This window comes from Alligator mississippiensis, chromosome 14 (genome assembly GCF_030867095.1).
Source record: "Alligator mississippiensis isolate rAllMis1 chromosome 14, rAllMis1, whole genome shotgun sequence".
Taxonomy (NCBI): domain Eukaryota; kingdom Metazoa; phylum Chordata; order Crocodylia; family Alligatoridae; genus Alligator; species Alligator mississippiensis.
This window is the reverse complement of record NC_081837.1, coordinates 45,832,227-45,844,989: the sequence shown is the minus strand read 5'-3', so window position 1 is coordinate 45,844,989 and position 12,763 is coordinate 45,832,227. Positions and strand designations below refer to the sequence as shown.

The 12,763-nt window shown below is 52.1% G+C and overlaps 1 protein-coding gene and 1 long non-coding RNA gene across 3 annotated transcripts in view; one reads left to right on the top strand and one right to left on the bottom strand.

Annotated features, from left to right (window-relative positions):
• LOC132244712 (uncharacterized) overlaps positions 1-12,763 on the bottom strand; it is a 57,751-nt gene that overhangs the window by 43,416 nt on the left and 1,572 nt on the right. The gene's annotated exons all lie outside the window — the stretch shown is intronic.
• The window catches only part of NGF (nerve growth factor), a 39,847-nt gene continuing 37,779 nt past the window's right edge, over positions 10,696-12,763 (top strand). The window contains exon 1 of one of the 2 annotated variants that reach the window (XM_059716997.1): positions 10,696-10,775. The gene's annotated coding sequence lies outside the window, so the exon portion shown is untranslated. The remainder of the gene's footprint in view (positions 10,776-12,763) is intronic. The other variant, XM_059716998.1, reaches the window with a different exon arrangement.

Sequence of the window (12,763 nt, the reverse complement as noted above, 5' to 3'; positions counted from 1 at the left end):
CACCTCCCTGGAAAATACCAGCTTAGTTTTCAGGCAAGGTTCTTTGGCTAGATGTGATATCTTTTATTAGACCAACTGAGTAGTTGGAAAAAACGGTTCTTAGCAAGCTTTTGGGAGCAGTCACCCTTCTTCAGACTTAGCGAGTCTCTGCTGTTCTGCGACTCCAAGGAACGAGAGAAGCAAGAAGTGCAGCAGGATGTCAGTGAGAATGTAAACAGGTGGAAATTAGAAAGACAAAAGGAAAAGCAGGGAACAGATGTGGGTAAAAGCAGTGGGGAAGGCCAAAGATAAGTAGGGGAGATACTGCAGAGGTAGTGATTCAAGGTAAAAAAGAGGCCGTCTGTGAAAGGGGAAATAGCTGGAAATGAGCTTAGTTTTCACTTGTTTTTTTAAACTATAGAAAAATACTAAAGCAATTCTTCCATTGCGAGGAACTCGGAAAGACCACAGCAGATCAGAGTATTTTTGACACTATGGATTTCTATTTGAAATCTCTGGGTTTATCTTATGCATCATGTCTGTAAACCCAACAGTACTCACAACATGCGACACCCTGCCACACCCTTGAAAGGATCGTAGGGCACCCCAGTGCCAAACCACCCTGGTTGAGAATCACTGCGCTCGGAGGATACAGGAAGTAAAAAGAACAACCACTGCCTGCTCTGCTTGGTACAGATGAGAGATAACAACGTCTCTGAGGACTACTACGCTGTGGTCTTTTGTGTGCATTGCAGGGTTGTGCAAATCAAGGCGAGATTTTCTGCATGGTGCCAACCTTCCTGTTTCCTGCAAAGCTATGGGTGTCTGCCTACTGGAGGCACACTCAGAAACGCCCAGTTATAGAAATAGGAACCTCTATATTCAGAGCATCCCAGATCTTTCCACAGACCTTAGATGTTTCAGATAATGAATATCATCAAGCACAAATTAAATTAACAATATTTCATAGGAGCTGAAAATAAGCTATTAATTTCTGTTCCAGTCTTCCACAGAGCCCTGAAACTAGCACTATTCTCAGCACTTAATATGGGCACCACTGCAGTATGCTATGACGGTGAACACATAGATGGTTATTTTACTAAGTTTGTGCCCATGTCCTGCGAGACAAATAACCTTTTAATTCCTGGACTAAAATACTGTGCAAGCCATATATGTAATCGTGTGCACATAACATCTCTCATTTCTCCCCACGTGTTCCCAGTGTCTAGAGCACATTTCTGTTGGGCAGCCATGACATGGCTTCATTATGTAAAGCTGCTGCTAGGAATATCAAAACACATTCAAGCTTTAACTAAGACAATGTGTTTCAGAATTTGCTTTCTTTGGAGCAGGAATGTCCCCATAAAAAGGCATGATCTGTGCTAGACTGTGCTGCCCAATCATCTGCAAACACTGCATGCTGTGCCCTGGAGTAAACCCTTCATTCTCCTAAACCAGACTGGTGTGGATTTCTACTGTGCACGCAAAGAACGTTTTGGAAAGATCCTAAAGCTACAAGTAGCAAACCTGTGCTTGGATGTGTATTGCACATGGGTTATGCAGATGGGTGCCCTGGCTCTATAGCACAGAGCCCATTCACTATGCATATGTCCTGAAAGCCAGGTCTGCTGCTCTGTCCATGGCTTGTCCCACCGATGACCTCTACTGAGCAGTAGCACAGATAGGGCTTTGTATGTAGACTCCCAGGAAAGGGCATGCTTTATTCACCCAAGGAACCTTGTCTGCTTTATTCACAAGCACCTTTCTTGGAGCCTTCCCCCGCTAGAGATGGTGGCAAAGCTGGGACCTGTCTTCCAGGAGTCCCTCGGCTGGGAGCTGGTTCCAGGTTGAGGGACCAGGGATGAGAATGATCTGCCACAGTGCCTGGCACCAGCTCCCCTGTTCGGCACTGACAACAAGTTAGCATGCGCTTCCTGGGCCCTACTGGCAGCCTGCAAAGGAGCTGGGTGTAGCAGAGCCATGTGACACTATCCACCCCAGCAGGAAAGCTGTTCAGACAGCCTTATTACCCGACACACGTGCCCCCTTTCAGGCAAGCTCCAGGCCTGCTCTGTATTCTGGCATGGACTGGGAATATAATCAGACAGCATCTTCAACCTCGCATGCATTCACTCAGCTCGGTTCAGGAGACAGCCTCTGCTGGTGCCACACTTCGGCCCCAGAAGCTCCCGTGAACTGGCACATGCACTGCCTTTGCATCAAGGCTGCAGGCTCTGGCTTCTTAAAGGTCCCACCTTATTCTCCCCAGCTCCCAAGAGCTGTCCTGTTCCACACCATGGGATGTTTCAAGGCATAGCAACATTGCAAAGAGCAGTACTGGGGACACACTGGAAATACCGCATCGGTGCCCTCTCTGTTCTGTCTGTACTGCCTCAGACATCACTGCCTTATTTCTTTGGCCATGTGCTTCTGACAGTTTTGTAAACACCTTTATAGCTATAGTGGGACTTGTACCTGGCTCTTCCCTTAAGTAATCTAAAGATGTATTAAATCTTGGATTAAATGATGAAGAGTAAATTATTTTGGCACCGCGTAGCAATTACTTTCCCGAGTATGAAACCAGACTCAAACTGTTGAATTACAGCTGCACAGCCTGCTGGAGACCATGAGTTACTCATCATGAAATAAAGACTATTCTATTTATTTGCCAAAGAAAACAATTTGGAGTGAGATAAAATATACTGAAAATATGCTATTGCTAGAGTATAGACCAGCAGAACTTCATCACCCCAAATACAGTGTCCAGTTCAGCTCATTCCATTGGCAAACAGACACAGTGGAAGAAAGAGTTCAAAAACAGGTGACGAGAATAATGGGGAGCTTGAAAAAAAAACTTCTATACACGGCAAGTCAGCAAACATCAGGCCCATCCAGAGAGGAGATGAGTGAGAAGGGACATGACAGAGGCCTGAGCATACTGCATGAATAGCACAAGGAAGGTAAATACCGGCTCCTTTTCATCCTCTGACAACACAACAAACAATAAGCTCAATGGAACTAAAGGGCAGCAAATTTGAAACTGTTAAAAGAAATAAATTGATTACACTATGCAAAGTGAAACTGTAACTCTCTTGCTGATGTATCATTAAGGATGCAAAGGTAGCAGGATGAAAAAAAGGATTAGATATTTCTATTGATAAAAGCAGGAGATTTAAACCTTCCTGTTTTAGAGTATAAACCATTTGATAACAGGCAGGGAACAGGGAGAAACTTCCTATATGAGACGGCTGTTCCATAAATGGTCTGCTGTTGCCCTGTTTTCCACCTTTCTCTGAAACAGCTGGAACTAGCTGCCGCCAGTGACAAGACAGCAGATTGCAGGCACAGCAATTTCTAGGGTAGCTAAACCAAGGGCCTGAGCTGCTTCTAGGGTAGTAATAAATTGGCATGGGACTGGAGCTGTAATATTGAAACGAAACAACATGGCAGCCAGGTAGCAACCTTTGTTCCATAGAGTAAAATCCAGCTTTTTGCATCACCAAAGGAGAGGCACGAACCTGGTCTCTAGGGTGGAACAGATGCCCTCTATGTCTGTGGGGCTGCACATGTTATTTTCCGAGCATGCAACAGCCTTGAGCAGCACATCTTCTTTAATTAAAGTAACGTTCTGAGAGTGAAATTGCTCTGTGACAAGAATAAACAGCCGAAGAAAAGCTGTAGTGATTAGCCTTCAAGGGACTTGCATAATATGATGCTAATGAGATGCTGAATATCAGAGTCACTTCTTCAGAAGGGGGCTTTTAGCAATGAGCATTTAGCCATTTAACAAATGGCTTAACTGCTGTGAAGAGGCAAGTGATGCCATGGCATTTCACTATGAGAAGACAGGCGCGCAGATCTGGCAATCTGCTCTAGCCACTGGTTTCAAACCCCTTCTCTTTTCCTTCCTGACACCTTTGATAAACTGAAAAAACAGCTTCTAAATTGTTATTCCACTGTAAGATGCCCAGGATGAAGCTGCTCTGCTGCTCCTTCCACATGTGCATGTAGAGCGAATGAATGCCAGTGTTACTGTTGGACCTAGGGAGCCCTAGCCTGGGCCGGGACCCCACGATGCTGCCACTCAGGTTCCAGCCAAGGAGGATGGACACCCTGGGCCAGCACCAGGCTGATCCCTCCTCAAAAAGACAGACAATGATAGCTAGCACTGGTACTACAACCTCTCTTGAGGAGGGCAACAGAAAGCAGTGATTACTGTAGTTGCAGCGGCCCCTTTATGGAAAATTCACCAGCTGGGTTTCAAACATGCAGGGATTGGGAAGGAATTGGTTGGTTCCCCCTAAAGCATTACCAGAGGGGACTGTACCTACCATCTCACAACATCCCTCTCTCAGGGCACCAAGTGATTCAACGCACCAGGCAAAGATTGATGTGGAAGTGCTTAGAGTGATGAATTTCATGTTTGCTTCGGGGTCGCGGTTTCTTTGACTGCCGTAACAGGCTTGCGTATCAGTGACCGAAACTCTGAATCCGAATCGAATCAGAGGACCCTTTAATCTCTCTGAATCAAATCGGAACTCTCCGAATCGACCCTCCGGTTATAAACTCCTGCAAGACCGTTTCAGGCTGGACACAAGGAAGAATTTCTTTACTGTCCGAGCCCCCAAGGTCTGGAACAGCCTGCCATTGGAGGTGGTTCGAGAACTTACTTTGAACACCTTCAAGAGCAAACTGGATGCTCATCTTGCTGGGATCCTGTGACCCCAGCTGACTTCCTGCCCTTCCTTTGGGCAGGGGGCTGGACTCGATGATCATCCAAGGTCCCTTTCAGCCCGAATGTCTATGAAATCTGTGACATCTATGAAATGTGTCAGTATGGCAATATCGGTCAGCCTGTCAAGGGGTGGGAAAAGCCCAGGATAAGAGGAAAGCAGCCCTGAAGCAGCTGCCCATCCCAGAAGAGCCATTCAGAAGGTGTCTGTGGATATTGTGGGGTCCCTTAGCAAGGCCACCCAGTTTGAAAGAATTCCATTTGGCTCTCAACCAAAACCAGCAGTCCTCTCAGATTACCAGCTCCCGAGCAGCACGCAGACATCAAGGAGGTGATGCAATCAAACACTCAGGTGTTTTCCAGTCAACCTCACTGCACCAGCATTGCTGCTCACTGGTGAACGTGGAACTACGCCTCTCAGTAGGAGACGTGCTAAAATTGGGGGTTGATTTATTTGTCAAATAGCCCAGAAAGACAGGCCCTTGAATTATGGGTAGATCCTAGAATATTCAGTGCTAAGTGTCTAATGCAGACCTCATGCCTAGGACAGAGGAGTTGGTGGACATACCGTGGGGCGTGCATATCACCCGTGTAGCTTGACATCTGCCAAGGCAGTTACCTTTGGTCCCTGAAGCTGGACTGGAGTCTGTCTTCACCACCGCAGTATGGCTTGTTGAGCTCCTAGTCTTTACCTTTTGGACTAAGCGGGGAACCCATTTCAGTGTCTAGTAGCTCAGCATACTGAGAGAAATGAAGGAATGTGCCCGGCATATGTTGATGGCATTTCAGACAACCTGGATGGATAAACGACCCCAAGTCATGAGGGTGTTTGACCATGGCAAAGAGAAGGGACTGGTGGAAGAGTGCGCAGTAGGGAAGGCAGCAGAGGCTCATCTGGGACAAAGGAGGAAGAGCTGGTACAAAGAACACACCTACAAAGGTGGGGGCTTTGACGACCAGTTTGCTGCCTAAGCCAGGAAAGGGAAGATTTCACCATGTGGTCCAGACAAAGTAGTACCTAAGGGCTTTCCACACATTAAAATGAGCTATAATTCATTTCTAGTGAACTTTAACTTCAACAAACTGTGATCACCAAAGCCACATCAAGCAAGAGCCTGGGCAGCATACTGATGCAGACTAGTGCTAAAGAGGAACATCCCGTTGCATCTCTGTGTAAAAACAGGCTTCACTGGAGAAAACTATCCAGCTACAGGAAAGATGTGTTCTGCACCTCGTGGGGCTCTTATGAGAGTGCAGCTCTGCACTGCCCTCCCTGTTTCTTGCAAACTTCACAGAATAGTTCAAATTTGAATGGCCCAAACAACCCACTCTGCCAGATTGCTATGACTAACACCAACTGCTAATAAAATGCTGGGACTGACCAAGTTCACCAGAGCTGCAGGCCTTTGTACGCTCCCGTGCTAACTGCAGTTCCTGGTGGCCAGTAGAGATCTGTCATGCTCATTATTCTGAGACTGGCACAACAAAGAACTGATACGGGTAAAGGCTCTGCTCCACGCTCTCACACTGCCCCGCGTCACATTTTCATTTAAGGTCACCACACTCGGACAGCTGAGAACAGCCTGCCTGTATTCATCCGAATGCCTTTTGTGCCGGATCTTGAAGACGTTTCCTTATAAAAAAGCATCAGCGAGACAAGAGCATTCCTACTGCACCCGTTAAAATCCCAGCCAGCCAAGAAAGAACAGGATCAGCATAGCTCATTTACGTAACGCACGAATATGGAAAGCTTCCGAGCATCGCTTGGTCAGAACTGCAGCACACTACAAACAAAGCAAGTATGGATTGACCTGCTGATTGACTGTCTCCTGACCGAGTTCTTTGTGCATGATTGATTTCACTGGGAGTCCATGTGGCAGAAACAGTTAAAAAATATTTACAGAAGACTGAGTTCTACAGTCAATCAGTAATGAGTTGACTTGCATGACCCATTTATTTGTAATCCATGGGTAGGATACTGGTTTTCTCTAACTGTGTCATAAACAAGGGACTATGAAGCATTGCTATACAAAATGTCTCAATGAAAGGAGACTGTCTCATATTTTGTAGCACCTGACGAAGTAGGCAGTTGCTTACAAAAGCTCATGCCTTTCTGAACAAGTTAGTTGATAAAGGTGCCACACTGCCCCGCCTTCTGCCAAACTTCAGAGTAACACACTAGCTACCTCTCAGTACATATTCTTTAAACCAGACGACCCTTCCCTCTTTGTATGTAAAATAGGGCTGGATGTAGTTGTGCGATCATCACGCATTCAATATCCTTCTACCCTTCCAGTCAACATCTATTTGGCCAAACGTTCTCAGTGTCTTCACTCTGCGAAGCGTGTGCAAGTTAAAAATGTAAATCCCATCACATATCACATAGGTTTAAGACTGGAGCCTTCAGACAACATTACACAAGGTAACTAGGATCATCACTACATCACAACTTTCTGGAAATTCCTTTACTTAATTGGAAGTGATAAATCTTTCAGCACAAAACATATCCAGGTAAGAGACAGGGGCCCAGATAGTCCTGGGATTAGGGGGCGGTGCATACACCTTCAGGAGGCCTTAAATGCCTCTATACTAATGCTTGTAGTATGGGGAACAAGCAGGAGGAACTTGCCCTCCTGCTAGCTAACACAAACCCAGACATAGCGGGGCTCACAGAAATGTGATGGGATCCAACGCACAACTGGGCGGTGAACATCAAGGGCTATGGGCTGTACAGAAGGGACAGGACAGGGAGGAAAGGCGGGGGCGTAGCACTCTACGTCAAAGAACAATTCACATCCTCCACGAGCAGCACAGGGTCAGAGGAGGGGCAAGCTGAAGTGCTCTGGGTTAGAATACAAGGGGGTCAGGGAGAAAGGGATTTAACAGTGGGGGTCGGTCTACTACAGACCACCCAACCGGGGGGAAGAGCTGGACCGAGAATGTTCAGGTCGGCTCGCGGAGGCAGTTAAGTCAAAGGACGTGGTCATCCTGGGTGACCTGAACTACCCGGACATCTGCTGGGAGGAGCAGTCAGCCAGGTGTGACCGCTCACGTAGGTTCCTAGCCGAGATACAGGACCTCCACCTAACCCAGGAAGTGCACAGTCCCACCAGGGGAAATGCCCTGTTAGACCTGGTCCTGGCCACGGGTGATGCCCTGGTGACCACCTGCGTGACAGGAAGACAGCAGCCCTAGACTTCAGGAGGAACAATTTCACTGAGCTAAGGAGACCAGTCGGGGAGGCACTGAGGTCCTGGAGGGGTGGGGAGTTGGGAGTCCGAGAAGAGTGGTCATCCCTGAAGGAGATGATCCTTCAAGCCCAAAGAGTGGCAATCCCAACACAGATCAAAGGGGGCAAGAGTGCTCAGAAGCTCCCATGGCTCACCAAAGGCATCCAGGAACGTCTCCAAGCTAAAAAGGAGGCGTGCACCCGGTGGAAGGGAGGACTATGCCTCCGTTGCTCGGGATTGTATTGGGGCGGGCGGGAAGGCCAAGGCGGAGATGGAACTGGGACTAGCGACCCGGATCAAGGATAACAAGAAATCCTTTTTTAAATACATAGGGGGTAAAAAGAAGGTACCAAATAACGTGGGGCCTCTGCAGGACATGCTAGAAAATCTGGTGGTCTCACCAGATGACAAAGCTAACCTATTTAACAATTTCTTTGCCTCCATTTTTCTAAGCAGAGACCAGGTCATCCCCTCCACCAGGATCCCCGACGGACCCAGGCGGGGCGCACCCAGGCCCAGGGTCAGCGAAGGCCTAGTCTGGGAACTTCTGGAAGGACTGGACGTGTTCAAATCAGCAGGTCCTGACGATCTTCACCCCAGGGTGCTGAGGGAATTAGCAGAGGTCATTGTGGGACCCCTGGTATGGCTTTACAAGCACTCGTGGTGCTCTGGTGAGGTGGCAGAGGTCTGGAAAAGGACCAATGTGGTCTCCCTTTTCAAAAAAGGGAGGAAGGGGGACCCAGGAAACTACAGGCCTGTTAGTCTTACCTCGGTCCTGGGGAAGCTCTTTGAGAACATTATCCGGGAGCACATCTGCGAGGGGCCGGCAGGGGGATCATGCTGAGGGGCAACCAACACGGGCTCATTAGAGGCAGGTCCTGTCAGACCAACCCGGTGGCCTTCTACGACCAGGTCACAAAATCCTTGGATGCAGGTGTCGCGGTGGACGTAGTCTTTCTGGACTTTAGGAAGGCCTTTGACACTGTCTCTCACCTCATTCTCGTTAAAAAATTAGGAGATTGTGGTGTCGACCCCTACACAGTCAGATGGGTCACCAATTGCCTGGAGGGCCATACCCAGAGTGGTGGTGGACGGGTCTTTTTCGACCTGGAGGGCTGTGGGCAGTGGGGTCCCCCGGGCTCAGTCCTCAGACCCGCGCTGTTCAACATCTCCATCAGCGGCTTGGACAAGGGGGTAAAAAGCTCCTCGTTCAAATTTGCTGATGACACTAAGATGTGGGGGGAAGTGGGCACGCTAGAAGGGAGGAATAGGCTGGTATCAGACCTAGACAGGTTCCAGGGGTGGGCGGATGAGAACAGGATGGGTTCAGCACTGACAAGTGCAAGGTGCTGCACCTGGGGAGGAAGAACCAGCAGCACACCTACAGGCTGGAGAACTCCCTTCTCATCAGAGCAGAGGCAGAAAAGGATCTTGGAGTCATTATTGATGCCAAAATGAACACGGGCTGACAGTGTCGGGACACGGGCAGGAAGGCCAGCCGCACCTTGTCGTGCATCCACAGATGCCTCCTTTTGAGCAGGTCCAAGGAGGTGATCCTCCCCCTCTGTGCGACACTGGTCAGGCCGCAGCTGGAGTACTGCGTCCAGTTCTGGGCGCCGCACTTCAGGAGGGATGTGGCCAGCATGGAGCGAGTCCAGAGGAGGCCATTCGCATGATCTGGGGGCAGCAGGGCAGGCCCGACGAGGAGAAGCAATGGGACCTGAAGCTGTTCAGCCTTCACAAGAGAAGGCTGAGGGGGGATCTAGTGGCTGTTTACAAACTAGTCAGGGGGACCAGCAGGCATTGGGGGGTGCCCGTTCCCCCGAGCGCTGCCAGGAGTGACAAGAAATACCGGTCACAAGCTGGCAGAGGGCAGATTCAGACTAGATGTCAGGAGGCGCGACTTCACTGCCAGGGCGGCTAGGATCTGGAACCAACGTCCAAGAGAAGTGGTGCTGGCTCCTACCCTGGGGGTCTTCAAAAGGAGGCTCAATAATCACCTCGCCAGGGTTGTTTGACCCCAGCGCTCTTTCCTGCCAGGGCAGGGGGTCGGACTTGAGGATCTGCTCGGGTCCCATCCGACCCGACCAACTATGAAGCTATGAAACTATAATGTAAATTCAAGCTGATATTGTGAAAAAACCCACTTCTGATGTTACAGAAGTAACACTCTGCTTTTTCTTTTTGATCTTCCCAAATCAAGCGCAACCCAACACAAGGCAAAGACATGTGGGATGCCAGCCGTGGTCACGCACCTACCATTTGCCTCTGTGCAGCTGCTCAGCGGATGCCAGAACAAGTCGTGCCCCGGCCCAGACTAAACCTATCAGCCCCGCCGCTCCCCGTCATGACAGACCCAGATGTGAAGCCAGTGGCGGAGCTCGTGGGGCAGCCCGACCGCAACGTGGGCGGGGAGGTTCGGGCAGTGCCGCAAGGACCGTGCCCGGCCAGCCGGGCCCTTCCCGCCCTGCCCCGGGGTGTGCAGCGCCGGCCACCGGCCCCGCGGACACGCAGGGCACTCAAGGAGCGGGGCCCGGAGCCCCGGCAAGGGAGGAGCTCCTCGTCGGTGCAGCGTGCGGGACAGGGGCCAGCGGCACAAGGAGCTCCTCAGGCAGGTGTCGGGGCGGCGGGCGCGGGCCGGGGCCGGGGCCGTGGGCGGGGCGGGAGCCGTGCCGGGGCCGGTGCGGGGCGCGGCGCTAGGACCCGGCGGCGCGGCGGCGCGCGGGGCAGGTCGCAGCCCGCGAGGCGAGCGCTGCAGGAGGCGGCGGCGGCGGCGGCGGCAGCGGCCACGGCCACGGCCACGCTCGGCGCCGCGGGACCGGCGGGAGCCGCAGGTGAGGGCGCGGGCGGCGGGACGGGACGAGACGGGACGGGGCGGGGCGGGGCGGGCGCGGGTCCGTGCGGAGCCTCCCGGGCGAGCCCCGCGTGCCGGCCAGCGGCGCCCCCGCCTCCCCGCCCGCAGGGCTCCGCTCCGGCTCCGGCCGCATCCGCCCGCGGGCAGCGCCGCCGTTGCGCGCCCGCAGCTGGAGCCGGAGCCCCCGGCGCGGCGCGGCGCGGCGCGGCGGGGAGGACGCCCGCACGTGCCCGGCCAGGCTCGGTGCTGCGGCGGGGCGCCGTGCGCGGGGTACCGGGGCGGGCAAGGTGAAGCGTGTCAGGAGACAGCTGGCACTGCCCGCCGCTGCCAGGGAGGGCTCCCGCACTCGTGCCGCCGCGGGAGAGGGCCACGCTCGCACGGGCCGGGCCGGGCCGGGCCGGGCGGACGTGGCGCGTGCGGGGTCGGGACTGACCCGCGCCAGCGAGAGCGGTCTGTCCCCGCGCCAGGAGGACCCCGCTCAGCCCACCCAAGCCAGAGCCGCGCCGCGCCGCGCCGCGCGTGTCAGCCCGGCTGCAGCAAGGGGGACCTCTGCTGGCAAGTGCCCCCGTCCCGACAGGAGCGGCCGTGCTCGAAGCAGGGTGTAAAGTACCCCGTCCTGCTCCACACGCACACGGGACCTGCCCCCCACCCTCCCCGCAGAGCCCCCGGCGCTGGGGCGTGCCAGGGCATCCGCCGAGCGCACCCGCACCTGTTGCAGGCGGAGAGCACAGGGCGCTTTGTGCAGGGGCGGCGGAGGGTCCGCGATTAAACTCCCTCGGCAGGATTTAGGCCGTTCCTGCCTTCGCTCAGAACTCGTAATACCCATTAGCACCAGATGTTCGCTCGCATGGAGCGACTGTGCCCGCTGACGCAGGCAGCTGAGCGAGTGCAGATGACCTCCTTTACATTGGGAGCCTGCGGAGGGGAATCCCACCCCCCGCCAGGTCTCGCCTAGCATTGCCCCCAGGACCCGGCAGCGCGGGAAGGTCGATGGCTTGTCAGCGTCTGCACTGAAGGCAGCCGCCAAGTCATTGAGAGTGACATCGTGCAAGCTGCATGGGGTTTCTGTCAAGACTAATGGACAAGGAAGTGAAGGTTTACCTCACACTGAGGCCCAAGTCAGTGGAGTAGGTGTTAGTGTGTGTTTGTTTCTTCTCTGTAGGAAGAGCTTAATGTCTCAATGCAAAAAAACTGTAGTTGAATCAGGAGCAGATGGGTCTTGCTGCAGTCCCTCAGTCAGAATCCTAACAGAAATATGTAACTTGTCAGCCCGTGGTGGTCGTAACCGAGTTCAGTCGAGTCAACTACTCCTGCACGACATGCTGGCACAACTGCGCGTGCACACACACATGCAGAGCTGGGTTTAGAGTCAAAAAGGCAAAAGAGCTCACTGTCAGACTGGGAAGATGAGGCAACGTATCCTGCTCAGCCAGCAACAAACCAGTAAGGAGATAAACAGTAGCAAGGAATTATCATGTAAATCCCTTGCTGCTCTTTATCAGTAGCAGGGAACATGTGTAAATTAACACCATCCTTGTCCCGGTCCTGCCTCACACCTGGAACCTGCACACTTGAAATAAGTTCCCAAAAAGGCTTGTGTGGGGCAGGCGGGGTGGAGAGCTCTTCACTACGAGGAGAATATTCTGAAGAGATGTAACAGGGGCAGGAACTGCTGAATGACATGCAAGGGAAGTGAATGTTTTGAGTAACTCCTCCCCACAATACCCGCAAAGGAAACCACAAGAAAAATTAAGAAACAGATAATCTGTTAAAAGATAAATACTCTTTTTCCTCCTCACACCCTAGACAGATACTTCAGTTATATTCCAGAGAGGACTAGAGGTCGATTTAAATAGCAACACCATCTGCAGTTACACTAGTTAGAGGAAAAGGCAGCTGAAAAGTCTGCAGATATCAATGGTGTAGTTTCTACAGCAATCGTGGTGTGGCCTGTCTCAGTGCAAGTAG